This window comes from Passer domesticus, chromosome Z (genome assembly GCF_036417665.1).
Source record: "Passer domesticus isolate bPasDom1 chromosome Z, bPasDom1.hap1, whole genome shotgun sequence".
NCBI classification, from domain to species: Eukaryota; Metazoa; Chordata; class Aves; order Passeriformes; family Passeridae; genus Passer; species Passer domesticus.
Window position 1 is genome coordinate 14475634 of NC_087512.1, and position 27688 is coordinate 14503321.

At 50.7% G+C, this 27688-nt stretch overlaps 1 long non-coding RNA gene across 1 annotated transcript; it reads left to right on the top strand.

The window, feature by feature from the left end:
* The first annotated feature begins 19376 nt into the window (after positions 1 to 19376).
* Positions 19377 to 22352, top strand: LOC135290659 (uncharacterized). The gene is made up of 3 exons (XR_010353424.1): positions 19377 to 20014; positions 20673 to 21312; positions 21453 to 22352. It is a non-coding gene; the product is annotated as an uncharacterized LOC135290659 (long non-coding RNA).
* Positions 22353 to 27688: the final 5336 nt, after the last annotated feature.

Sequence of the window (27688 nt, forward strand, 5' to 3'; positions counted from 1 at the left end):
AACAACATGCAAGTAAACAACTGTACTGAAATCTTTACAATAAAATTACTTTGTTAGAACTATGGAGTAAAAAGCAAGCACTTAATAAAGTGGACAGTGGAGTTAAGTCTCAAAAATCATTACAGATAAAGTTTGGGGTTTGTCTTGAATGTGAGCTAAACAATCTTGAATTTAAAACTTACCTAATTCCTCTTAGGGAACTATGTAGTTTTGCTATGTTACGAATATGTAAAAAGACACCATCTCTATACCAACACCTTTGAATTTTTCTAGTAACAACCCAGTTAAAAATCACAAATCACAAGTTACTAAAATTAGAAGGTTAATCTCAATACTGGCTGGTGCCAGGCAGGGGCAGGACACACCACCAGCAGCAGCTTTAAAGATTGTTTGTGGGATAGTTTTAAGTTTGGTTTTGTAAGAATAATGGCATATAAACATTGAAGGCTAAACCAAAAAGAAGAGATATAGTTATATAGTAGTACATGGCTGTACCAAAATATTCCCAACAAAATATATTGTTTAAAAAAAAAAAAAAAAAAAAGCAACTGGAAATTTAACCAGGGCTAGGTGTCCCTCAGGTCTTTAGATCTGTATGAACTGTGAGTTTTGATAACTGGACTGCTCCTTCCAATGCCTGAAAGTTCCTGGAGCACTTCAGTCGGGGACCATTGTGGGGGTGTCAAGTGTCCCAAATGACCCTGCAGAAAATATGAATATATAATAATTGGCCACTGTGTTAACACATCCCTCCCCCACAAAACCAGGGGGACAGACAGCACAAAAAGTTTAACTGTGCCAATATGCCCATCAGGCCGTTTTACTTGCACCAAGTGTTATCTTTGCAGGCTTTCGCTCCTTCCACCCATGCTGGAGAGTCCCTGACTCGTTAATGGTTGGTCCTTGGGCTATTGTCTTCTTGAGATTACAGTCACATCCTCTTGTGTATCAATGAGTCCTGTCAGAGTGTGTCTGCCTTTCAGAGTCACTTTGCATTGGCATGTTAGATGCTCAGATCTAATACAGTTGTGTCCTAAAATCTGTGGGAGCTCTGTGGAAGCAAAACCCCCCTCCCTCTGTTCAGCTATCAGGGGTGCAGACAGGGGTGCTGCAGGAAAGGGTATAAGTTGAGCTGTATTGCTCCTGACCAGGACTATACAGAGCATCTGGAGAGTCCATGCCATGAATCAGAGTCAATAGCTCCAGGGAGAGCAAACAATCAAAGTGTGCATAGGCTGTCCAGGTGGTCCAAAAACTCCTATGGGAATCAAATGAACAGATGAATCAAGGAACCTCGCAGGTTGCCAGGTCCATTCTTGTGCTCTGTGGGCGGTGGCTGGGCTGAGGCTTGTGGCGGTCCGGCTGAGGCATCGGCTGAGGCATCTGTGTCTTACATAGTGCCACCCAGCGCTTCCTCTCTGTTTTCTAAATGTAGGAGAAGTCATACTTAAGACTGACATTGATTAGCACAATGCCTCCCCTTACAGCATGGCAAATACCAGGAGTTTTGGATCTGGCCTCCCCCTTTTGGAAACAGTCCTTTTTCAAATGCCAAAATTTCCTGCAAGTGTGGTTGTCCCCCTCCTTAACAGCCTTTTCTTTAGTTGCATCCGTTTACCATGAGGGTCTGGAAGGAATAGAACAGTTTCATAGTCTGATTATAGCGGTCCTGGATCGAAAGGCTTCCCATCCTCCTCACTGCTAGAGCCACAGTCAGCAATATAAACTGCTAACAACTGTGATAAAGGATGCTTTCCCCTCCTTTGTCTGGGCAGGGGCGAGGTTGATGGCTGCGGCCCCTCTTCAGTATCAGAGGTGCCATTTTCAAGTGGGCAGGGAGAGTCAGAGTGAAGAGTGACAGGGTCAGAGAGATGGTCAAGAAATTGTTCGCACAGAGATTACAGCAACAAGACATTAAAATCCCAAAGAGAGGAATTATTGCCTCCTTATCGTTAAGAACTAATTAGTCTTCTTCTACCTCCTTCCAGACACTGAGAAGCCAAGAGGATGAAAGGGGGGAAAGTTGATAATAACCAGAGAAATCCCTAGTTTGAAAGGAATGTTTGCATCCTGTATGAGATATGTGAATATTCAACAGACTATTGCTTTTAAGGGGTAATCCTTTGTTAGCGAGCTATGCTTTCAAGTGGAAAGCATCCCAACATCCGTAATTCTTTGCTTTTATTGCCTTTTATTGTCCTAACTCTGATTCTCCAAATTCTTATTCCTCTAATTTGTGTTACTATTTTTATAACCATTTTATTACTATTAAACTTTTAAAATTTTACGACAAGTGATTGGCATTTTTCACAGTTCCCCCTGACTCACCTGTCAGTCGCAGCAGACAGGAGATTGTGGGCCCAGACGCAGTTCTCTCACCATCACGATCAGTTCCAGGGGCTCGCCGACTGCTGCCAGTCTGGCTCATTTCCTCACACAGAGGTACCGATTGTCAGTGATGGAGAGAGACAGGAAAGACTGATTAGGTGATCAGAATGTTTTTATTGTGGGATAAAAACGCTTATATATCCTATTTCAGGGAGACTAGTGTACTACAATGATTGGGTTAAAATTACATACAGAAACTTATGCATATAACAACTCTTGCTTGCAGAATTTAATGGGATTTTCTTTTTCCAGTAAACCCATTATGATTTAATCTTCTTGCAATCTAGGACTAATTGTCAAAGTTCCATTTCCTTTTGCCAAGGCATCCTGATATCAAATGTCTTACATTAACCAGGTCCAAAGTCCACCATTGGTCTTGTGTCCCCTAATATCCCAACAGGAAGTGGAGAGAGAGCCCAAGGCAAGGGCTTCAGGGACAGCTGCTGCCTGTTTCCTGAGCTCTTTGCAGCAGAGCTCGCCCAGCTCTACAAGAACATGGGCGCAGACCCGTCACCTCTGCCCACCTGCTCCTTCTGTGCTCTGGCTGACAATGCCTCTTCACGGGACCAGTGGATTTCCCTGGCGTCACCTCAGCACACAGCATCCTGGTGCCTCTGCTACCAGTACCAGCAAGGAATACTGTATATTAGAGGATGATGTTTATTTTAGTGATAGTGACAGTCATAAATAGTGATAGTGATAGCAACAGTGACGCTTTTAGTGACACTGATAGTGATACTTCATGGTAGAGGACGCTGATTATTTCAGTAATAGTGATAGATAAGAAAATATTTTTCCAAAAGCAGTAAATTCTTGCCTGTTGTGGCTGTTTCTGTTGGGGTAGAATGCACAGAGCTGGGAGCAGGGCTGGGGCTGTGACAGGAGCTCTGAGAAACTTGCACTGCAGTGCAGTGTTGTGGTGTGTGTTTCTGAATGTAATTCGGTCCTAGTAGTCAGTTTTATAACCCCCACCCCCTCACCATTTTGTATTGTTATAGCATATTACCAATGGGTTGTTCCTTTCCCCTGTGTTGTTGGTTTTGCCCTAGTTGTCCATCTCCCCAAAGACCTGCCCTTTAGTTCCCACTTTCTCCTCTACTGAATTTCAATCCCTTACCAAGCCTGCCCCTTTCCTTATCAATTTGGTACCCTTTGAAACCCCACTGGTGTATTTAAGTTGTTCTCCTCCCCGGTAATCCCCTGTTGGTTTAAACAAAAGACCTGCCCTTTAGTTCCCACTTTCTCCTCTACTGAATTTCAATTCCTTACCAAGCCTGCCCCTTTCCTTATCAATTTGGTACCCTTTGAAACCCCACTGGTGTATTTAAGTTTTTCTCCTCCCCGGTAATCCCCTGTTGGTTTAAACATTGTCTTCCCCATGTTGTGTTCCACTCCCAGTTTCTCCCAATTAAACAGTTAAAGACTGTATCCTGCCCTGGGACCTCCCCCGTTTATAAGTTGGTGTACGCATTTGATTCAGAGTCTTCCTGTCCGGGACCCTCTGGGGAATAAACACCCTTGGACACCGTACAGAAGGCAACTCGTTTTCCTTGTTCCTACCCTTGGTGCAGCCATATCCCCAATGCAGTACACCTGTGCTACAGAACAGTTGTGCCCTACAACCACAACTGGTATCTGAGGGCAGCCCACTCTCACCAATGGTGTTGGAATATACTCGGTCCTAAGAAATCTGGCACTGCACCAGAGCTTGCCCAGCTGTACAAGAACACGAGCGAACAACCATCACCTCTGCCCACTTGTTCCTTCTGTCCTCTGGCTGACAATGCCTCTTCACAGGACCACGGGATTTCCCTGGAGTCACCTCAGCCCACAGCATCCTGGTGCCCCGGCTACCAGTGCCAGCAGGAATACTGTATATAAGGGGATGATAATTATTATTTTAGTGATACTACGAGTGATAAATACTGGTAGTAATAGCAATAGCGACACTTTGAGTGGTGCTGATACTATCAGTGGTAGTGATAGTGATACTTTCCATTAGAGAACGATGATTATTTTAATGATCATGATATGGATAAATAAATATTTTTCCAAAAGCAGTAAATTCTTGCCTGGTGTGGCTGTTTCTGTTGGGGTAGAATGCACAGAGCTGGGAGCAGGGCTGGGGCTGTGACAGGAGCTCTGAGAAACTTGCACTGCAGTGCAGGACCTCCTTGTGCCAGTCTCAGCCTGTTTTCCCAGCAGTGGCCATTCAAAAAGCTTTCCTGCACCAGCATGGGAACACGCTGGCTAGCAGTGACATGCAGAAGCTTCTCTGGGAGCTCATTTGGGATGCTGCCCTGAATCAGGAAGGTCTGGGCAGACAGGGAAAGATGTTCTGCGAGGGATGGCTGTCCAGCAGTGAGCACGTCAAGGAGACCTGAGATGGTGACAGATCATGGGGGATGTGGAAGTCTCTTCCCAAAGAGCTTAAAGAGGAGCATCAAGGAGCGGAAAGCTGAAGTCGCGCTGTGTGACACAGATAAATAGGGAAAGGAATGTGATATTAGTCACAGGAAGCTCTGGATGACTGCTTGAGGGATCTGGGCCGCATGTGGTATTTTCTTCCGCCACGTGCAGTGAGCCAGACCCAGGAAGGCTCTAGAGGTGAATAGGCGGCAGCCTGGTGTTCCCAGCAGCAGTGTGGGAGTTTGAGCGTGGGTTAGTGTACAGGACAGCAGGCCTGATGGTGGCACATGGGCTACATCTGCCTGAAAGGGAAAAAGGCTCTTGGCTCCAGAGTTAGCAGGGCTCCTTGAGAGAGCTTTAAGTAGCATTGGAAGTGGAAAAGGGAGTAAACCAGGCTGACGGGGGAGATGCGTGAGCACTGCACAGCCATGTTTGCGTGATAGTGGAGGATGGAAGCAGTGCTGCCATCAAAGGTCATGAAACTGTAGCAGAAGTCATGGGAATAGCAGGTTTTTGCTACAATTCTTTCAGACAAAAATACTACCAAAGAAACACTCTTGACTTTGGGCTTTTTATAGCAGCCTTCATCCAGGTCTTCTTATAGGGAATTTCTGAGGAATAAGACGTGAGTGCCTCTGCATTCCCATGCACAACGCTGCCTCCAAAATACTCCAGCCCTTCTCCATTTGGCTCCTTCCATTCCTGTGCAGAATAAGGAAATTCAATAGAGGGGAGGTGCAGGAATTCACAGCCAACGTGGGAGGACATTGGGGCCTTCACAGCCATCACTTTGGTATGAGGTCACAGAGCTCTGTTTGATGTCAGGTTCCAGAGCCCCACTGTGCTCTTCAGTGCTCGCTCTGGGCAACACTGCAGCAGCAGCAGCAGCAGCAGCAGCAGCAGCAGCAGCAGAGTGTTGCTAGCAGGGGGGATGATGGTCCTGAGCCGCTACCTCCTGCTGCTCTTTCTCGTGGCCCTGCCAGCCCAGAATGCCCAGAGTGCTCCATCAGCTGGGCAGGGAGCAGGTAGGCAGGCAGGGGCCAGCACACAGCCCTGGCTGGCAGCAGCAGGGCCGGGAGCAGGGATGGCTGAGCCAGGAAGACACCACAGGGCAGGCAGAGGGGCAGAGGCTCCAGGGGAGGTGTGAGGGGCTGGAGCTGCTTTAGGCTGCAGCATGGAGAGAGCTTCCTAAGGAGCAAGGATGTGGCAGGGTCGGGTAAGGCCCGGAAGCTCAGCACCAGTTCTCCATCACTCAGCAGTGGCTGTCCGTCCCTCCGCTCTGGTTGTCCAGCCTTGTGGCCCGGCTCCAGGGCTGACCCGCACACAGATCATGTGGGCACGCCACGGCTTTTCCCTTCATGCAAGAGCTGCCAGCTCAGTGTCCCAAGGGCAGCCAGATCCCCCTGCAGCTGTGAGGATGCAGAGCTGCCTGAGCGTGCCCTATTCAGTGCCTTCCACATCCAGGCCTTGAGGTGTGCCCATCAGGGCAGTGCACGTGATGGTAACTTCTTGTGGGTGTTTGGTTGTAGTTGTGGACACAGAGAGTGCCCATTTAACCCCTGAGCGAGGGGCAGATACCATGTTGATTCCAAGCTGGTACCTCAAGCGTGAGTAGTCAGTCTGTCCTGCCTTCACAAAAAGGAGCGCCCCTTTTCCCTATTTTATTCACGAGAAAAATACCGTCATAGGTTAACGTGCTTTTGTAAATCTAACAATAGGGATGAACAATGACAAGGTTCCTGAAGAGTTCCCTGAAGGATTGCCGGATGTTCCAGAGGAGCTCCTGGCAGCCTTGCATGAAGCCCCATCTGGTTAGTATATCCCACTCTGTTAACCCTGGCAGCCGGCAAGCTGAGCTTTTGCTTCCTGTAGGCACGTGCTGTGTCCTGGACAGCCAGAAGCACTCTGTCAGAGTCTTGCTGCAGGCCCACTCCATTTCACAGCTCCTGCCGGGAGCTCTAGAGATGGTCCAGCACAGCCTCTGCTGGCAGCTGTGCTTCCAGATGATTGCCAGGGCCTTCTCCAGCTGCTGCTGCAGTTGTAGCATTCCTGGCCAGGGCTGCTCTGTGCAGACATTGGCATCCAGATGTTGGCAAAGGCCAGTGCTGAATTTGGGTTCGGCACACGCTCAGCACAACATGGAGGCAGCAATGACATCAGAGCAAGCCTTGGCTGCCCCTTGCAAAGCTCAGGCTCAGGGACGGGTTGAAGCTGGAGCCCAAGGGTGAGGGGGAACCTGAAGGTACTCCTTCTGTGGGTCATTTGGTTGATTAAGTCTTGGCTGGTTTGGGTCTGCACTTCTTGTTGCACTGCAGAAAATCCAGCTGTCCATTCCTCCTGTCTTGAGGGGGACAACGGCCTCGTCAGTGCCGCTTGCCGGAATGCCCAGGCCACGGTACCGTGCTTGTGCTGAGGGGCAGTGGCTTCTGGTTAATGTGTGCAATGTTTGGTTTTTTTTTCTCTGAAGAGACAGATTCTGAGACTGGGCCGGAGACCTTAGCCGTGGAAGAAAGTGACAGTGTGCCAGGCTCGCATGAAGAAATAGAACCAATAGAGGACACCAGCACACTTGCTGAGCCTGAGCAATATTCAGGTGAGTGCTTGCTAGATGCTGTCTTGGGCAAAGAGCAGCATTTCTGCTGTATCCCTGCAGTGCTCTCCATGGGTGAATTGCAGGTGCCCAGCACGCAGCCCGGGCCTGCAGCCCGGAGGAGTAGATGGGGCAGTGCTGCTCCCTGGCACACACTGGGCTCTTGTGCATGAGAGCTTGATGGGATCCCTCTTGGTCCCTGATGCTAAGACACCAGAGGCAGAGGAACCCATCTCTGAAGACAACATCAGATGTCAGTTCTGATCCACTAGCAGTGCCAGTCCTTGGGCATCTGAAGCACACTGTGGGGTTATGCCTAGTGCAGAGCACAAACGCTGACTCTTGCATTGTCTCTTCTCCTGCCAGGGTCATCCGGTGGGCAAAAAGCCCAGACTGCTGGACACTGTGACCCCAGCAAGTACTACATCCTAGGGACAGTAGCAGCCTCAGCTTTGCTTCTGCTTGGAGCAGTGTCTGGGTACCTAGTGGTGTATCAGCTGCTGAAGAGAGACAGGTGAGTTATTAATTGCTGCCATTGGCAAGGAAGTCTTTGCAGCATGCAGGAGCGCCCAGGCGGCTCCTCGCAGGGCTCTGAGGAACCTGTGCTCCAAATTCCTATCTGTGAGGAGTCTTCTTGGAAATCTGTTCCTACAGGAGGAGCCAGGAAGACAAGGGACAGGACTGGGACTCTTCCTGTGGTCAGCCTAGAGGTGAAGCAGGGTCAGGAGAAGGAGCGGGAAGCGGTGAGAGAGCCCAAGCCAACGGGTTCAGGGACAGCTGCCGCCTGTTTCCTGAGCTCTTTGCAGCAGAGCTCGCCCAGCTCTACAAGAACATGGGCGCAGACCCGTCACCTCTGCCAACGTGCTCCTACTGTGCTCTGGCTGACAACGCCTCTTCACAGGACCACTGGATTTCCCTGCAGTCACCTCAGCCCACAGCATCCTGGTGCACCTGCTACCAGCACCAGCAGGAATACTGTCTCTTTGAGGATGATGATTACAGACAGTGATATCAATAAATAGTGATAGAGGTAGTGATTGTTTTAGTGATAGTGATAAGAGTACTTGATATTAAAGGATGGCGATTGTTTTAATGATAGTGATGCTGATAATGGTAGTGATAGTGGTACTGATACTTTGTTTTAGGGTACAATGATTGCTTTAATGATTCTAATAAATAAATAAATATTTTACCAAAAGCAGTAAATTCTTGCCTGGTGTGGCTGTTTCTGTTGGGGTAGAATGCACAGAGCTGGGAGCAGGGCTGGGGCTGTGACAGGAGCTCTGAGAAACTTGCACTGCAGTGCAGGAGCTGCTTGTGCCACCTCAGCCTGCTTTGCCAGCAGTGGCCGTTCACAAAGCTTTCCTGCACCAGCATGGGGACACGCTGGCTAGCAGTGTGACATGCAGAAGCTTCTCTGGGAGCTCTTTTGGGATGCTGCCCTGAATCAGGAAGGTCTGGGCAGAGAGGGAAAGATGTTCTGCGAGGGATGGCTGTCCAGCAGCGAGCACATCAAGGAGACGCGAGGTGGTGACTTAGGTGGTGGCAGTCCCTCCCTGAAGAGCTTCAAGAGAGGAGCATCAAGGAGCGGAAAGCTGGAGCCGGGCTGTGTGAGAGGGGAAGGAATGTCCTATCAATCACAGGAGCCTTCTTAAAAATTAGATGGATAACAGCGACTATAATTATAATAGAAATTACAGTCTTGTCGCACGCAGTATGGGAAAAAAGCCCAGAGCTGGAATACAACACAGAACGTTGATGTGATCTTTTGCTTGAGCGAGTGTGGCAGTTGCAGGCTCCTTTATTCCTGTTTTTGGACTTGACTTAACTTTTAGTTCAGGGAGATTAAGACTCAGGCAGTATAGACTGGGGTATATCCTGCTCGATTTCTCAAGTGATGGAATGTAGGAAGGCCTTGCAGGTGGAAAGAAGTGACGGAGTGCCTGTCTCAGATGAAGCAAGCGAGGCACAGCAAGAAACCAGCATGCCAGGGAACTGCTGTCCTGGGCTCACGAGTCCGACTGACGGTGGCCCTGCAGGCCTTTGCCCATGCCTGCTCCAGCTGGGCCATCTGCAGCCAAAGCTGGAGGTGTGAGTGCAGCAAAGCTGCTGTCCAAGAAACGCAGCACAGCTGCTGCTGAGGCTAACTGTTGCCTGCAGTGTGCGGGGAGGATATTGCCGGCAGCAATTGCCAGAGAGATGCTTGAAGGCATCTCTGGACAATGGGCTTTTGGGGGGCTCCTTCTACTTCTTGCTCGGGCGGTAAAGACTGTCCCAAGACAATGCTCTTCCCTTTGAAGTGATGAAGAGGAACCACTAAGCTCCTCACCCTTGTTCCTCTCCTCTGCTCTCCACAGCAGCTCCGGCTGCGCCTCTGCGCCCTCTCTCATGGGCCTCTCTGAGATACCAGCAGCTCTGAGATAGCCACTTCCTGAGAGGGCAGCCCAAGGCTCTGTTCAGAAGAGAGCTGTGCCTCAACCCTTGAACCAAGCCTCACAAGCTCTTGTCATATAGACACCCACACCTGCAGCCTTCCAGATGCACAACTGAGAGCTGTGGGACATGTGCATGGTCATGCCCTGCAGTGCCCTTTCTGAAATGCCTCGGCTGCTTCTGAGGGAGCTGACATGCCACTGCAGCAGGAAAACACCTGTGGATTCAATGGGGTCCGGCAAAAACCGTGCCTGGCATTTGCCTTGTGTGTTGCTCTGTCCAGTCGCCAGTGCCTTGGTTTGCCACCTCATCCCTGCTCTCTGCCCCTGGGGCCGGCAGGGGCGGGCCCGGGGCTGTGGGGCTGTGCGGGCCCCGCTTCCCGGGCCGCAGCTCCAGCTGCGGCCGCTGCCTCGGAGCGGCCCCGCTCCGGCGCGAGGGCCGAGGCGCCGGTGCCGGGCCCGATTGGCCGCTGTCGTGGCGCTGCAGGAGAGCTCCCCGCCGTGTCCCGGCTGCAGAGAGCGGCTGCCGGGCCGGTTCGCCTGGGAGCCTGAAGCGAGCATGGCCCAGGGAGCGGAGCCGAGAAATAGAGACGGAAGAGACAGGGGCAGGAAGCAGAAGGGAGAGACAACGGGAGCAAAAGAGGGCCAGGGAACGGGAGCGGAGCTGCGGGAAGGGGCAGCAGGGACAGAGGAAGAGACGCAGAATGAGCAGGAGGGAGCAGGAGAGAGCGCAGTCTGGGCTGGGGCAGGATGGAGACTCTTGAAGAAGCTTTGGAGGGACCACAAAATAGAGAGTGAGTGGCAAAGGAACAGGGCTATAGCGGGCAAGCAAGGGACTGGCAAGTGGCTAGAGCAACACACAAGGAGAAGTGCCCAGGGGCAGTTTCTGTATGCACTCCAATAAATCCAGAGGTGTTTTACTGCTGCAGTGGTCGCTGCGAGCCAGCAGCAGCAGCTGGGGCTGAGGCCCGGCAAGCGGGGCCGGCACAGCCCCGCAGCCCCGTGCCCGCCCCTCAGGGTCCCGTGCGCAATGGCGGCAGCAGGGGACGAGGAGGCGGCGGGCTGCGGGCGGCGCAGCCGCCCTGCCGGGCCACACGCCGCGGGCGGCTTCAGCAGCAGCACTGCAGGAGCTCTGGGGACACTGGTGCCACAGCTGGTGACGAGCCGCCGAGCAGCACAATGGCGCGGAGCGCGGTAAGGGAGAGCCTGGGCATGCGGCCGCTTAAGGAACACAGGAGGGCCGTGTTCATCGGTGCCTCCCCTCGGGCAGGAATGGAGGGCCCGAGATGGCGCTCAGAGCCAAGGCCGAGGCAGCTGGGCAGCCTGCCTGGGTCCTACGTAGGAAGGAGATGTCACCAAGACAGCGTCCAGCCTGCTCTGGCCCTCTGCTCATTATGTGCTGCGGCCTTGACGGTGGGCAGTGATGTGTGCTTGATTCCAGAGGATGCCATGGGCCGAGTTTCTGCAGCGTGTCAGCTGCATAGGACTCTTACGAGCCTTGGAGAGAGACCCGAGGGGTGGAAATCTGTCAGTGCCTCTTTGCTTGCAGCTGGAAACACCTGGGGGTTAAGTGGTGCTTCAGGGACAGCTGTACCAAAGGTGCTCTAGAAGGCTGTCCAAGAGCTTCTGAGCGTAGGTTTCCTGGCACACAGAAGTCATGCATATTTATTTGCCAGAAGAGCTGCTCGGCTAAAAGGCCAGCAGTGTTAACTGATATCTGCAGCAACCAAGACATTTGTGTGTGTCCCGTGGCGGGCGGTGCCTGATGGTGTCCGAGAACAAGCCAGAGGGAGCTGAGGGGCTCTGGATGACTGCTTGAGGGATCTGGGGCGCATGTGGTATTTTCTTCCGCCACGTGCAGTGAGCCAGACCCAGGAAGGCTCTAGAGGTGAATAGGCGGCAGCCTGGTGTTCCCAGCAGCAGTGTGGGAGTTTGAGCGTGGGTTAGTGTACAGGACAGCAGGCCTGATGGTGGCACATGGGCTACATGTGCCTGAAAGGGAAAAAGGCTCTTGGCTCCAGAGTTAGCAGGGCTCCTTGAGAGAGCTTTAAGTAGCATTGGAAGTGGAAAAGGGAGTAAACCAGGCTGACGGGGGAGATGCGTGAGCACTGCACAGCCATGTTTGCGTGACAGTGGAGGATGGAAGCAGTGCTGCCATCAAAGGTCATGAAACTGTAGCAGAAGTCATGGGAAAAGCAGGTTTTTGCCACAATTCTTTCAGACAAAAATACTACCAAAGAAACACTCTTGAATTTGGGCTTTTTACAGCAGACTTCATCCAGGTCTTCTTATAGGGAATTTCTGAGGAATAAGACGTGAGTGCCTCTGCATTCCCATGCACAATGCTGCCTCCAAAATACTCCAGCCCTTCTCCATTTGGCTCCTTCCATTCCTGTGCAGAATAAGGAAATTCAATAGAGGGGAGGTGCAGGAATTCACAGGCAACGTGGGCGTACATTGGGGCCTTCACAGCCATCATTTTTTTATGAGGTCACAGAGCTCTGTTTGACGTCAGGTTCCAGAGCCCCACTGTGCTCTTCAGTGCTCACTCTGGGCAACAATGCAGCAGCAGCAGCAGCAGCAGCAGCAGCAGAGTGTTGCTAGCAGGGGGGATGATGGTCCTGAGCCGCTACCTCCTGCTGCTCTTTCTCATGGCCCTGCCAGCCCAGAATGCCCAGAGTGCTCCATCAGCTGGGCAGGGAGCAGGTAGGCAGGCAGGGGCCAGCACACCGCCCTGGCTGGCAGCAGCAGGGCCGGGAGCAGGGATGGCTGAGCCAGGAAGACACCACAGGGCAGGCAGAGGGGCAGAGGCTCCAGGGGAGGTGTGAGGGGCTGCAGCTGCTTTAGGCTGCAGCATGGAGAGAGCTTCCTAAGGAGCAAGGATGTGGGGAGGGTCGGGTCAGGCCCGGAAGCTCAGCACCAGTTCTCCATCTCTCAGCAGTGGCTGTCCGTCCCTCCGCTCTGCTTATCCAGCCTTGTGGCCCGGCTCCAGGGCTGACCCGCACACAGATCCATGCGCGCACGCCACGGCTTTTCCCTTCATGTGGGAGCTGCCAGCTCAGTGTCCCAAGGGCAGCCAGACCCCCCTGCAGCTGTGAGGATGCAGAGCTGCCTGAGCGTGCCCTATTCAGTGCCTTCCACATCCAGGCCTTGAGGTGTGCCCATCAGGGCAGTGCATGTGATGGTAACTTCTTGTGGGTGTTTGGTTGTAGTTGTGGACACAGAGAGTGCCCATTTAACCCCTGAGCGAGGGGCAGATACCATGTTGATTCCAAGCTGGTACCTCAAGCGTGAGTAGTCAGTCTGTCCTGCCTTCACAAAAAGGAGCGCCCCTTTTCCCTATTTTATTCACGAGAAAAATACCGTCATAGGTTAACGTGCTTTTGTAAATCTAACAATAGGGATGAACGATGACAAGGTTCCTGAAGAGTTCCCTGAAGGATTGCCGGATGTTCCAGAGGAGCTCCTGGCAGCCTTGCATGAAGCCCCATCTGGTTAGTATATCCCACTCTGTTAACCCTGGCAGCCGGCAAGCTGAGCTTTTGCTTCCTGTAGGCACGTGCTGTGTCCTGGACAGCCAGAAGCACTCTGTCAGAGTCTTGCTGCAGGCCCACTCCATTTCACAGCTCCTGCCGGGAGCCCTAGAGATGGTCCAGCACAGCCTCTGCTGGCAGCTGTGCTTCCAGATGATTGCCAGGGCCTTCTCCAGCTGCTGCTGCAGTTGTAGCATTCCTGGCCAGGGCTGCTCTGTGCAGACATTGGCATCCAGATGTTGGGCAAAGGCCAGTGCTGAATTTGGGTTCGGCACACGCTCAGCACAGCATGGAGGCAGCAATGACATCAGAGCAAGCCTTGGCTGCCCCTTGCAAAGCTCAGGCTCAGGGACGGGTTGAAGCTGGAGCCCAAGGGTGAGGGGGAACCTGAAGGTACTCCTTCTGTGGGTCATTTGGTTGATTAAGTCTTGGCTGGTTTGGGTCTGCACTTCTTGTTGCACTGCAGAAAATCCAGCTGTCCATTCCTCCTGTCTTGGGGGGGACAGCGGCCTCGTCAGTGCCGCTTGCCGGAATGCCCAGGCCATGGTACCGTGCTTGTGCTGAGGGGCAGTGGCTTCTGGTTAATGTGTGCAATGTTTGGTTTTTTTTTCTCTGAAGAGACAGATTCTGAGACTGGGCCGGAGACCTTAGCCGTGGAAGAAAGTGACAGTGTGCCAGGCTCGCATGAAGAAATAGAACCAATAGAGGACACCAGCACACTTGCTGAGCCTGAGCAATATTCAGGTGAGTGCTTGCTAGATGCTGTCTTGGGCAAAGAGCAGCATTTCTGCTGTATCCCTGCAGTGCTCTCCATGGGTGAATTGCAGGTGCCCAGCACGCAGCCCGGGCCTGCAGCCCGGAGGAGTAGATGGGGCAGTGCTGCTCCCTGGCACACACTGGGCTCTTGTGCATGAGAGCTTGATGGGATCCCTCTTGGTCCCTGATGCTAAGACACCAGAGGCAGAGGAACCCATCTCTGAAAACAACATCAGATGTCAGTTCTGATCCACTAGCAGTGCCAGTCCTTGGGCATCTGAAGCACACTGTGGGGTTATGCCTAGTGCAGAGCACAAACGCTGACTCTTGCATTGTCTCTTCTCCTGCCAGGGTCATCCGGTGGGCAAAAAGCCCAGACTGCTGGACACTGTGACCCCAGCAAGTACTACATCCTAGGGACAGTAGCGGCCTCAGCTTTGCTTCTGCTTGGGGCAGTGTCTGGGTACCTAGGGGTGTATCAGCTGCTGAAGAGAGACAGGTGAGTTATTAATTGCTGCCATTGGCAAGGAAGTCTTTGCAGCATGCAGGAGCGCCCAGGCGGCTCCTCGCAGGGCTCTGAGGAACCTGTGCTCCAAATTCCTATCTGTGAGGAGTCTTCTTGGAAATCTGTTCCTACAGGAGGAGCCAGGAAGACAAGGGACAGGACTGGGACTCTTCCTGTGGTCAGCCTAGAGGTGAAGCAGGGTCAGGAGAAGGAGCCGGAAGCGGTGAGAGAGCCCAAGCCAACGGGTTCAGGGACAGCTGCCGCCTGTTTCCTGAGCTCTTTGCAGCAGAGCTCGCCCAGCTCTACAAGAACATGGGCGCAGACCCGTCACCTCTGCCAACGTGCTCCTACTGTGCTCTGGCTGACAACGCCTCTTCACAGGACCACTGGATTTCCCTGCAGTCACCTCAGCCCACAGCATCCTGGTGCACCTGCTACCAGCACCAGCAGGAATACTGTCTCTTTGAGGATGATGATTAGAGACAGTGATATCAATAAATAGTGATAGAGGTAGTGATTGTTTTAGTGATAGTGATAAGGGTACTTGATATTAAAGGATGGCGATTGTTTTAATGATAGTGATGCTGATAATGGTAGTGATAGTGGTACTGATACTTTGTTTTAGGGTACAATGATTGCTTTAATGATACTAATAAATAAATATTTTTCCAAAAGCAGTAAATTCTTGCCTGTGTGGCTGTTTCTGTTGGGGTAGAATGCACAGAGCTGGGAGCAGGGCTGGGGCTGTGACAGGAGCTCTGAGAAACTTGCACTGCAGTGCAGGAGCTGCTTGTGCCACCTCAGCCTGCTTTGCCAGCAGTGGCCGTTCACAAAGCTTTCCTGCACCAGCATGGGGACACGCTGGCTAGCAGTGACATGCAGAAGCTTCTCTGGGAGCTCTTTTGGGATGCTGCCCTGAATCAGGAAGGTCTGGGCAGAGAGGGAAAGATGTTCTGCGAGGGATGGCTGTCCAGCAGCGAGCACATCAAGGAGACGCGAGGTGGTGACTTAGGTGGTGGCAGTCCCTCCCTGAAGAGCTTCAAGAGAGGAGCATCAAGGAGCGGAAAGCTGGAGCCGGGCTGTGTGAGAGGGGAAGGAATGTCCTATCAATCACAGGAGCCTTCTTAAAAATTAGATGGATAACAGCGACTATAATTATAATAGAAATTACAGTCTTGTCGCACGCAGTATGGGAAAAAAGCCCAGAGCTGGAATACAACACAGAACGTTGATGTGATCTTTTGCTTGAGCGAGTGTGGCACTTGCAGGCTCCTTTATTCCTGTTTTTGGACTTGACTTAACTTTTAGTTCAGGGTGATTAAGACTCAGGCAGTATAGACTGGGGTATATCCTGCTCAATTTCTCAAGTGATGGAATGTAGGAAGGCCTTGCAGGTGGAAAGAAGTGACGGAGTGCCTGTCTCAGATGAAGCAAGCGAGGCACTGCAAGAAACCAGCATGCCAGGGAACTGCTGTCCTGGGCTCACGAGTCCGACTGACAGTGGCCCTGCAGGCCTTTGCCCATGCCTGCTCCAGCTGGGCCATCTGCAGCCAAAGCTGGACGTGTGAGTGCAGCAAAGCTGCTGTCCAAGAAACGCAGCACAGCTGCTGCTGAGGGTAACTGTTGCCTGCAGTGTGCGGGGAGGATATTGCCGGCAGCAATTGCCAGAGAGATGCTTGAAGGCATCTCTGGACAAGGGGCTTTTGGGGGGCTCCTTCTGCTTCTTGCTCGGGCGGTAAAGACTGTCCCAAGACAATGCTCTTCCCTTTGAAGTGATGAAGAGGAACCACTAAGCTCCTCACCCTTGTTCCTCTCCTCTGCTCTCCACAGCAGCTCCGGCTGCGCCTCTGCGCCCTCTCTCATGGGCCTCTCTGAGATACCAGCAGCTCTGAGATAGCCACCTCCTGAGAGGGCAGCCCAGGGCTCTGTTCAGATGAGAGCTGTGCCTCAACCCTTGAACCAAGCCTCACAAGCTCTTGTCATATAGGCATCCACACCTGCAGCCTTCCAGATGCACAACTGAGAGCTGTGGGACATGTGCATGGTCATGCCCTGCAGTGCCCTTTCTGAAATGCCTCAGCTGCTTCTGAGGGAGCTGACATGCCACTGCAGCAGGAAAACACCTGTGGATTCAATGGGGTCCGGCAAAAACCGTGCCTGGCATTTGCCTTGTGTGTTGCTCTGTCCAGTCGCCAGTGCCTTGGTTTGCCACCTCATCCCTGCTCTCTGCCCCTGGGGCCGGCAGGGGCGGGCCCGGGGCTGTGGGGCTGTGCGGGCCCCGCTTCCCGGGCCGCAGCTCCAGCTGCCGCCGCTGCCTCAGAGCGGCCCCGCTCTGGCGCGAGGGCCGAGGCGCCGGTGCCGGGCCCGATTGGCCGCTGTCGTGGCGCTGCAGGAGAGCTCCCCGCCGTGTCCCGGCTGCAGAGAGCGGCTGCCGGGCCGGTTTGCCTGGGAGCCTGAAGCGAGCATGGCCCAGGGAGTGGAGCCGAGAAATAGAGACGGAAGAGACAGGGGCAGGAAGCAGAACGGAGAGACAACGGGAGCAAAAGAGGGCCAGGGAACGGGAGCGGAGCTGCGGGAAGGGGCAGCAGGGACAGAGGAAGAGACGCAGAATGAGCAGGAGGGAGCAGGAGAGAGCGCAGTCTGGGCTGGGGCAGGATGGAGACTCTTGAAGAAGCTTTGGAGGGACCACAAAATAGAGAGTGAGTGGCAAAGGAACAGGGCTATAGCGGGCAAGCAAGGGACTGGCAAGTGGCTAGAGCAACACACAAGGAGAAGTGCCCAGGGGCAGTTTTTGTATGCACTCCAATAAATCCAGAGGTGTTTTACTGCTGCAGTGGTCGCTGCGAGCCAGCAGCAGCAGCTGGGGCTGAGGCCCGGCAAGCGGGGCCGGCACAGCCCCGCAGCCCCGTGCCCGCCCCTCAGGGTCCCGTGCGCAATGGCGGCAGCAGGGGACGAGGAGGCCGCGGGCTGCGGGCGGCGCAGCCGCCCTGCCGGGCCACACGCCGCGGGCGGCTTCAGCAGCAGCACTGCAGGAGCTCTGGGGACACTGGTGCCACAGCTGGTGACGAGCCGCCGAGCAGCACAATGGCGCGGAGCGCGGTAAGGGAGAGCCTGGGCGTGCGGCCGCTTAAGGAACACAGGAGGGCCGTGTTCATCGGTGCCTCCCCTCGGGCAGGAATGGAGGGCCCGAGATGGCGCTCAGAGCCAAGGCCGAGGCAGCTGGGCAGCCTGCCTGGGTCCTACGTAGGAAGGAGATGTCACCAAGACAGCGTCCAGCCTGCTCTGGCCCTCTGCTCATTATGTGCTGCGGCCTTGACGGTGGGCAGTGATGTGTGCTTGATTCCAGAGGATGCCATGGGCCGAGTTTCTGCAGCTTGTCAGCTGCATAGGACTCTTACGAGCCTTGGAGAGAGACCCGAGGGGTGGAAATCTGTCAGTGCCTCTTTGCTTGCAGCTGGAAACACCTGGGGGTTAAGTGGTGCTTCAGGGACAGCTGTACCAAAGGTGCTCTAGAAGGCTGTCCAAGAGCTTCTGAGCGTAGGTTGCCTGGCACACAGAAGTCATGCATATTTATTTGCCAGAAGAGCTGCTCGGCTAAAAGGCCAGCAGTGTTAACTGATATCTGCAGCAACCAAGACATTTGTGTGTGTCCCGTGGCGGGCGGTGCCTGATGGTGTCCGAGAACAAGCCAGAGGGAGTTGAGGGGCTCTGGATGACTGCTTGAGGGATCTGGGCCGCATGTGGTATTTTCTTCCGCCACGTGCAGTGAGCCAGACCCAGGAAGGCTCTAGAGGTGAAGAGGCGGCAGCCTGGTGTTCCCAGCAGCAGTGTGGGAGTTTGAGCGTGGGTTAGTGTACAGGACAGCAGGCCTGATGGTGGCACATGGGCTACATGTGCCTGAAAGGGAAAAAGGCTCTTGGCTCCAGAGTTAGCAGGGCTCCTTGAGAGAGCTTTAAGTAGCATTGGAAGTGGAAAAGGGAGTAAACCAGGCTGACGGGGGAGATGCGTGAGCACTGCACAGCCATGTTTGCGTGACAGTGGAGGATGGAAGCAGTGCTGCCATCAAAGGTCATGAAACTGTAGCAGAAGTCATGGGAAAAGCAGGGTTTTGCCACAATTCTTTCAGACAAAAATACTACCAAAGAAACACTCTTGACTTTGGGCTTTTTACAGCAGCCTTCATCCAGGTCTTCTTATAGGGAATTTCTGAGGAATAAGACGTGAGTGCCTCTGCATTCCCATGCACAATGCTGCCTCCAAAATACTCCAGCCCTTCTCCATTTGGCTCCTTCCATTCCTGTGCAGAATAAGGAAATTCAATAGAGGGGAGGTGCAGGAATTCACAGGCAACGTGGGCGTACACTGGGGCCTTCACAGCCATCATTTTTTTATGAGGTCACAGAGCTCTGTTTGACGTCAGGTTCCAGAGCCCCACTGTGCTCTTCAGTGCTCACTCTGGGCAACAATGCAGCAGCAGCAGCAGCAGCAGCAGCAGCAGCAGAGTGTTGCTAGCAGGGGGGATCATGGTCTTGCACCACTACCTCCTGCTGCTCTTTCTCATGGCCCTGCCAGCCCAGAATGCCCAGAGTGCTCCAGCAGCTGGGCAGGGAGCAGGTAGGCAGGCAGGGGCCAGCACACAGCCCTGGCTGGCAGCAGCAGGGCCGGGAGCAGGGATGGCTGAGCCAGGAAGGCAGCACGGGGCAGGCAGAGGGGCAGAGGCTCCAGGGGAAGTGTGACGGGCTGCAGCTGCTTTAGGATGCAGCATGGAGAGAGCTTCCTAAGGAGCAAGGATGTGGGGAGGGTCGGGTCAGGCCCGGAAGCTCAGCAGCAGTTCTCCATCACTCAGCAGTGGCTGTCCGTCCCTCCGCTCTGGTTGTCCAGCCTTGTGGCCCGGCTCCAGGGCTGACCCGCACACAGATCATGTGGGCACGCCACGGCTTTTCCCTTCATGTGGGAGCTGCCAGCTCAGTGTCCCAAGGGCAGCCAGACCCCCCTGCAGCTGTGAGGATGCAGAGCTGCCTGAGCGTGCCCTGTTCAGTGCCTTCCACATCCAGGCCTTGAGGTGTGCCCATCAGGGCAGTGCACGTGATGGTAACTTCTTGTGGGTGTTTGGTTGTAGTTGTGGAGACAGAGAGTGCTCTTTCAGGCCCTGAGCGAGGGGCAGATACCGTGCTGACTCCGAGCTGGTACCTCAAGCGTGAGTAGTCAGTCTGTCCTGCCTTCACAAAAAGGAGCGCCCCTTTTCCCTATTTTATTCACGAGAAAAATACCGTCATAGGTTAACGTGCTTTTGTAAATCTAACAATAGGGATGAACGATGACAAAGTTCCTGAAGAGTTCCCTGAAGAATTGCCGGATGTTCCAGAGGAGCTCCTGGCAGCCTTGCATGAAGCCCCATCTGGTTAGTATATCCCACTCTGTTAAACCTGGCAGCCGGGAAGCTGAGCTTTTGCTTCCTGTAGGCATGTGCTGTGTCCTGGACAGCCAGAAGCACTCAGTCAGAGTCTTGCTGCAGGCCCACTCCATTTCATAGCTCCTGCAGGGAGCCCTAGAGATGGTCCAACACAGCCTCTGCTTGCAGCTGTGCTTCCAGATGATTGCCAGGGCCTTCTCCAGCTGCTGCTGCAGTTGTAGCATTCCTGGCCAGGGCTGCTCTGTGCAGACATTGGCATCCAGATGTTGGGCAAAGGCCAGTGCTGAATTTGGGTTCGGCACACGGTCAGCACAGCATGGAGGCAGCAACGACATCAGAGCAAGCCTTGGCTGCCCCTTGCAAAGCTCAGGCTCAGGGACGGGTTGAAGCTGGAGCCCAAGGGTGAGGGGGAACGTGAAGGTACTCCTTCTGTGGGTCATTTGGTTGATTAAGTCTTGGCTGGTTTGGGTCTGCACTTCTTGTTGCACTGCAGAAAATCCAGCTGTCCATTCCTCCTGTCTTGGGGGGGACAGCGGCCTCGTCAGCGCCGCTTGCCGGAATGCCCAGGCCATGGTACCGTGCTTGTGCTGAGGGGCAGTGGCTTCTGCTTAATGTGTGCAATGTTTTGTTTTGTTTTTTTCTGAAGAGACAGATTCTGAGACTGTGCCGGAGACCTTAGCCGTGGAAGAAAGTGACAGTGTGCCAGGCTCACATGAAAAAAGAGAAGCAATAGAGGACACCAGCACACTTGCTGAGCCTGAGCAATATTCAGGTGAGTGCTTGCTAGATGCTGTCTTGGGCAAAGAGCAGCATTTCTGCTGTATCCCTGCAGTGCTCTCCATGGGTGAATTGCAGGTGCCCAGCACGCAGCCCGGGCCTGCAGCCCGGAGGAGTAGATGGGGCAGTGCTGCTCCCTGGCACACACTGGGCTCTTGTGCATGAGAACTTGATGGGATCCCTCTTGGTCCCTGATGCTAAGACACCAGAGGCAGAGGAACCCATCTCTGAAGACAACATCAGATGTCAGTTCTGATTCACTAGCAGTGCCAGTCCTTGGGCATCTGAAGCACGCTGTGGGGTTATGCCTAGTGCAGAGCACAAACGCTGACTCTTGCATTGTCTCTTCTCCTGCCAGGGTCATCCGGTGGGCAAAAAGCCGAGACTGCTGCACACCGTGACCCCGGCAAGTACTACATCCTAGTAGGGACAGTAGCAGCCTCAGCTTTGCTTCTGCTTGGGGCAGTGTCTGTGTATCTAGTCATGCATCAGCTGCTGAAGAGAGAGAGGTGAGTTATTAATTGCTGCCATTGGCAAGGAAGTCTTTGCAGCATGCAGGAGCGCCCAGGCGGCTCCTCGCAGGGCTCTGAGGAACCTGTGCTCCAAATTCCTATCTGTGAGGAGTCTTCTTGGAAATCTGTTTCTACAGGAGGAGCCAGGAGGACAAAGAGGCAAGAGGACAGGACTGGCACTCTTCCTGGGAAAGCTGTGGTCAGCCTAGAGGTGAAGCAGAGTCAGGAGAAGGAGCGGCAAGCGGCGAGAGAGCCCAAGGCAAGGGCTTCAGGGACAGCTGCCGCCTGTTTCCTGAGCTCTTTGCAGCAGAGCTCGCCCAGCGCTACAAGAACATGGGCGCAGACCCGTCACCTCTGCCCACCTGCTCCTTCTGTGCTCTGGCTGACAACGCCTCTTCACGGGACCACTGGATTTCCCTGGAGTCACCTCAGCCCACAGCATCCTCTTGCCCCTCCTACCAATACCAGCAGGACTATTATCTGTTAGAGGAGGATGATTAGTGATAGTGAGAGATGATTAGTGATAGTGATAGTGATAGTGATAAGTAGTGATAGTGCTAGTGATTCTTTTAGGGATAGTGGTAGGGATACCTGATATTAGAGGGTGGTGGTTGTTTTAATGATAGCGTTAGTTAATATTAGAGGATAGTGATAGTTTTAAGGATAGCGTTACTTGATATTAGAGGAGGGTAATTGTATTAGTGATAGTGATAGTGATACATAGTGATAGTGGTAGTGATAAATAGTGATAGTGGTAGTGATTCTTTTAGGGATAGTGGTAGGGATACTTGATATTAGAGGGTGGTGGTTGTTTTAATGATAGTGATAGTTAATAGTAGAGGATAGTGATTGTTTTAATGATAGCGTTATTTGATATTAGAGGACAGCGATTGTATTAGCGATAGTGATAGTTAATATTACAGGATGGTGATTGTTTTAGTGATAGTGGTACATTTAGTGATCGTGATACTTGGTATTAGCAGATAATGATTGTTTTCTTGATATTGATAAATAAAAATGTTTCCAAAAGCAGTAAATTCTTGCCTGGTGTGGCTGTTTCTGTTGGGGTAGAATGCACAGTGCTGGGAGCAGGGCTGGGGCTGTGACAGGAGCTCTGAGAAACTTGCACTGCAGTGCAGGAGCTTCTTGTGCCACCTCAGCCTGCTTTGCCAGCAGTGGCCGTTCACAAAGCTTTCCTGCACCAGCATGGGGACATGCTGGCGGTCAGAGGCCTGAGCTAGGAAATACCAAAGTCAGCATGACTAAGGCTTTAGAAGCCCCTCTCTTCCGCCTTTTGGACACTGTTATCTCCCTGTATATCCATAGGTTACTTTCCCTTGACCCTTACTATTGGACAGTTTTCAAAACCCCTGTAGGGTATAAAAACCCCTAACTCTGCCCGGTTCGGGAGAGAAGAGCTGTCACTGGACCCTTCGCGGAGACCCGAATAAAAGAACCCTGCGGAACCCATACAGCGCTTCTCCCTCTCTCTCTGCGTCTGCTGCGGCGGCGGTACCGACGGCACCAGGCAAGCTAAAAGAGCTGAAATCACTAAAGAGCTGACTGCAAATCACTATAGCCTGCCTGGGTTGCCTGAGCCCCCCGCTGAGCTATCCTGGCCCCCCCGCTGAGCTATCCTGGCCGGCCGGCATTCCCCGCTGGGCTTCTGCCCTGAGGGTAATAGCCAGCCATAGGTGGCTCTTTACCGAGGGAGGGGACACGCAAGGGCATGGTCAGCCCACACTGTTGGCTTTCAGGGCTCTTTTTCTTTCTTTTCCTTATTTTTCCTGTAGAGTGTGGGTGGAATCAAGCTTGGTAGCCAGGATGGGTGCCAGGTTGCCTACGCAGCAAAAGGAAATTTATCTCCAAGTTGTGGGGACCCTGAGGGAGGGGGGTGTAAGTTTTTCTACAAGACAGTTGAAGAGGTTTGTTAAATGGTCCTTTTTAGTTTCCCCACTATCATCCCACAAGACATTTTGAAAGAGGAGTTTTGGAAAAGGGTTGGAATTGTACTAACTGATGCCATCAAGAGGGGTGACTCTTCAGATAAAATGGGTTCATGACGTTATTCCTACTAACATGGGATGTCATCAAAGATAGAGAGAGAGAATCTAATAAATTCAGATCAGATAAAAAAAAAATATTTCAGCTGGTCAGTCAGTGGAATAGGTAACCCAGGGAGGTGGTGGAGTGACCATCCCTGGAGGTGTTCAAGAGGCTTCTGGCTCTGGGTGGTGTGGTTTAGTGGTTTAGAGTTATGGGGCAGTGCTGGGCAGATGAATGGACTGGTGATCTTGAAAGTGTCTACCTTGATGATTCTGTGTTTAATACTAAATGACTTGTGAAGTCATCCTCAAGGTAGGAAAGTTGGGTTTCACTTTTGTTCCTCACCCTCTAATCCAAGGAATCAATTCTCTCTGGAAATATTTATTTTATATTCTAGGATCAGATGGTTGTTTAGTCTATATTATAATTCTGCCCTCTTTGTACTCTCTCTTTCAGCACTGAAATATAAAAATTATCCTACTGTTACATTGCACAGTGGGAAACTTTGGAAGGCTCTTTTACAAAAGATTTTTCTAGGACAAAGTTAAGCACAAACCCGGCAACCATTGTTCATTGGTAACAAACCATGTGTTGCCCTACTAAAGAAGAGAAAAGGCAGAGAAGGAAGAAGGAAAAGGAGTAGAGCGGGACAAAGACAGAGGGGAGAGACAGAGAGAAAAAGTGAGCGTTGCCACCAGAACTTCGGAGTGTGCCACTGACATCCTAGTGGCAGGGGATGTGTGCACACTACCTGCTAGGGAAAGCCTGTGAGGCTGTAAGAGAGGTGCAGCTTTGAAAGAAGGCACAGCTTCCACATCAACAGGCAAGACATGAGGAAAGGGGGTACTTGGGCAGGAGGTATAGATCCCTGGACAGGGTTGCAGTGGGATTGTGGCAGCAGGCTGAATCGGCAAAGCAGTGTTGGAAGCAGGTGACTCAGGCATGACCAGGTGGGCAGGGAGAAAGCAGGCAGGGGTGTCAGGAATGTATGCAGGGAGGTAGGACAAGCAAAGGCTGGAGCAGGAGAGGGAGAAGAGGTAGAGCAGGACGAGTTAGGCACAAGGCTCAGTGGTCTCAGGTGGTCAGTCAGTGAAGTGAAGTCAGCAAGCCAAGTGCTGTGCCTTGCAACTTTTGGTACAGTTACTTTTATCCCCCAGGGCTTCTCCCAAGGTCTGCTTGCTGGCTGGAGACCATTGGCTAGTGAAGTGTTTGACTGCAGTCCGCTAGTGCAGACTTTCTGCCCATCAGTGGGAAAGCCTTTCTAGAGGGCAGTGATCTTGTTGCTGTGCTCTTCCTGCTGGATACTGCCTATTCCATGTGAGACGTGGAATGGCTGCCAGAACAGGTGCAGCCCCTCCCCACACCCCTCGGGTAGTCTTCACGTAATGTTGAGGAAAAAATAAAAATTGTTTCCTCACATCTACCTAGACATCGCTTCTGAGAGCACAAGCTAGCTAGATAATACCTTTGGAAAATTTCAGGTTAATTTTTTAAAAATGATATAAAATGGATTATTTCTATGAAGTAGTTTTGGGTCTTTCTACTGATGCTTTTTAAATTACAAGTCAGTGAAAAACATTGAGATCACATTGCAGTGGTGTAAGTACATTTCTTCAAAGCCTGTTAAAGATTACTATAATTAATGGTGATGAGGCAATCATGCTTATTACTCTTCAGTGTTTTTTATAAAAAAACTTTTGCTATACAGGAAATACATTTTTGATGTCTTCACACATTTGTTGTCTTCCACAGAGAGAAGCAGAGGAAGCTCTTACTCACAGATCAGCCATTGGACCTAACTTCTGACCCAATGAAATGCAAATGTAAGACAGCTTCATTCACCATGTCTATTCAATAATTTATTAGTTCATGTCATAACAATTTTAATTCTGTGTGTATTATGGAGTATGTATGTGACTGTAGGCATTTCTGGGAGACCCACACTAAATTGTTAGTGTTAGCACTCACTTATACAGCCCACCTCTAGAAATACCTCAACATTATAAGTCAAAAAAAAAAAAAGTAGAGGAGACCTGGAGGAAAATACTAGGATATAATGAAAATGCGTTTAGTGAAGTTCACTGAACAAATATATTTCATTTTTCAAGACAGTATAACCAGTAAAAGGATTAGCAAAAAAACCCGAAAGACCAGCAGAAGTCCTTTTAAAAGAAAAAGGGGAAGTATTTCTAGAGTGTAAATTCAATAATAAATAAGTTTAGAGGATAAATGCAAGACAGGTGACATTTTTAATTACATATGGATGTATTATAAGAATACATTAATACATTAATAGAAGAAGTAATGGAGTAAGATCTTGACTTAGTTGTTGCTGCCCAAGAAGAAAATTCCAGTCTTATAAAGCTTTATATACAAGTTTAATCTCCACATTCAGTTTGCATATTAAAAGAGAATAATTTGGTTTTAGTTGTTTGCATAGAATGAAGTTAGTAGAAATGAAAGCAGAAGCAAAGGATTTGAATAGAAATAGAAATTTAATTCACCAACCTATGCTGTTCTTATACATTTATTTATTCAATCAAACAAAAATTTCACCACTTCAATATTTCAGAATCTTCTTCACGTGCATTTCATATTTAGAAGCAATTTTACAAATGGCAGTAAATTTTGTACTCATGTGGTCATCTTGCCTGTTTTGTGAAAGATGTACTACTGATCACATTTAACCTGGCACATTTATTCTTACTTTAGAAATCTAGCTCACAATATTCAACAACATGAGGTGGATGTATCATGCTTTATATAAAGCAACACCTAGTGGAAACAAGAGTCTTGTGTATTCAATCTAATAGGTGTTTAACCTAAGTGTTCCCACTGAGATGCTTTGAACTTCACCTGAACCTTCAGGAAGCCCTCGTGAGGCCATTGTGTCTTCTCTCTATGATGAATTTGCTATGTTAACTCCTTTTTTTAACACCTTGTAATCTTAACATCTGTATGAACAATGGAGCTCACTATCACAAGAAATCAATAAAACAGTTAATTTAATTCTGATACAAGAAACTGGTACCCATATATGATTATATTAGAAAAGTGTAATTATGCTTCAAAGGACTGAATATATACAGAAGTAATAATTTACCTGGGGTAATCATCGTTGGAGACAACTGTCAGATAAATGAAGCTCCACATTACTGAGCTGAAACCGGTCTGAGAGATTAGAATGAGATTCATGCAGGTCATAATGCTTTCTTTGTTTGATATTCTTGCAGTCTTTTGGCACATTCACTGTTTCCTCTGTTTCAAGCAGAAAAATAAACTAGATATTTGGATCAGTTCTTGAATGGCAAGTTCCAAATGAAAAGAAGTCATTCCTCCTTTAAGATAATGTAAATTATCTAGAAGTTTAGTGTAGACTTAGCTGAGGCAGACATTTTTGTTTAAATCAGCCCTTTTAGATTCCATGTATTTAAGGTAAGACTAGTATCAATAATAGCTAACTTAAATCAGGAATTTCCCCAGTGTTCCATGGATACTGTTTTGAGCACTGAATTAACTGCAGTATAGATAAAGTACAAGTAAATAGTTTCAAAGGCAGTTTCTCTCACAACATTTCTAATAGAACAGTTCAAGCAGCAAATATTCTGATAAAGGAGGTACTTGAAGGTGAGAACAAACTGGGATGGTTTATGCTTTCAGTTAATTGAAGGAAAGGTTAATACTGGTGTTAATGGTGTTAACTTTTTCTTTCCCCTTGTTCTTATTACTTTTATTTGTCTTCTTGCAGTTGAGGTCTGGAATTGCCCTATCTTTCTGTCCCTGTCAAAGATGGTAGGTCTTTAATGAAGTATTTCCAAACAGTGCAAAAAGTACTTCAAATAGGTTTTTGTTTGCTTGTTTCACCTTTCTTTTTATTGGTGCTGCTCTGAGTCAGATCAGGTAATGCTCTAAAAAAAGAAGTAAGAAAGGAAAGTATTTATTATGCAGTATCTGCCTTCAAACTCCCTCTTCTAAGTGAACATTAAAACATACTGATTTGAGGATCAATCAGCATGTCTTTTGGTCTTCTCTGACTCACTCTCTTTCTCTTCAGAATGCTTTGAAAAACAAATTATATATTGATGAAGCAGCCTGTGCAGCCTTGGACTGCAATTAGATGCACTTAATGGAACAGAAAGAGTACCCTGCTGCCATGTTTAAAGACTAGGTGCTTCATTTTGGTTTAAAACTGTTTGAATCAAAGGATTTCAGCTGCAGATCAGATGCTGTAATTCAGATGAAATGTTATCTATTTTTTTCATTCCAAAGGCATTACAGTTTGCTCTTTGTGAATTATGAATACAGCAAGTTGTGGATTGCTTTTCAG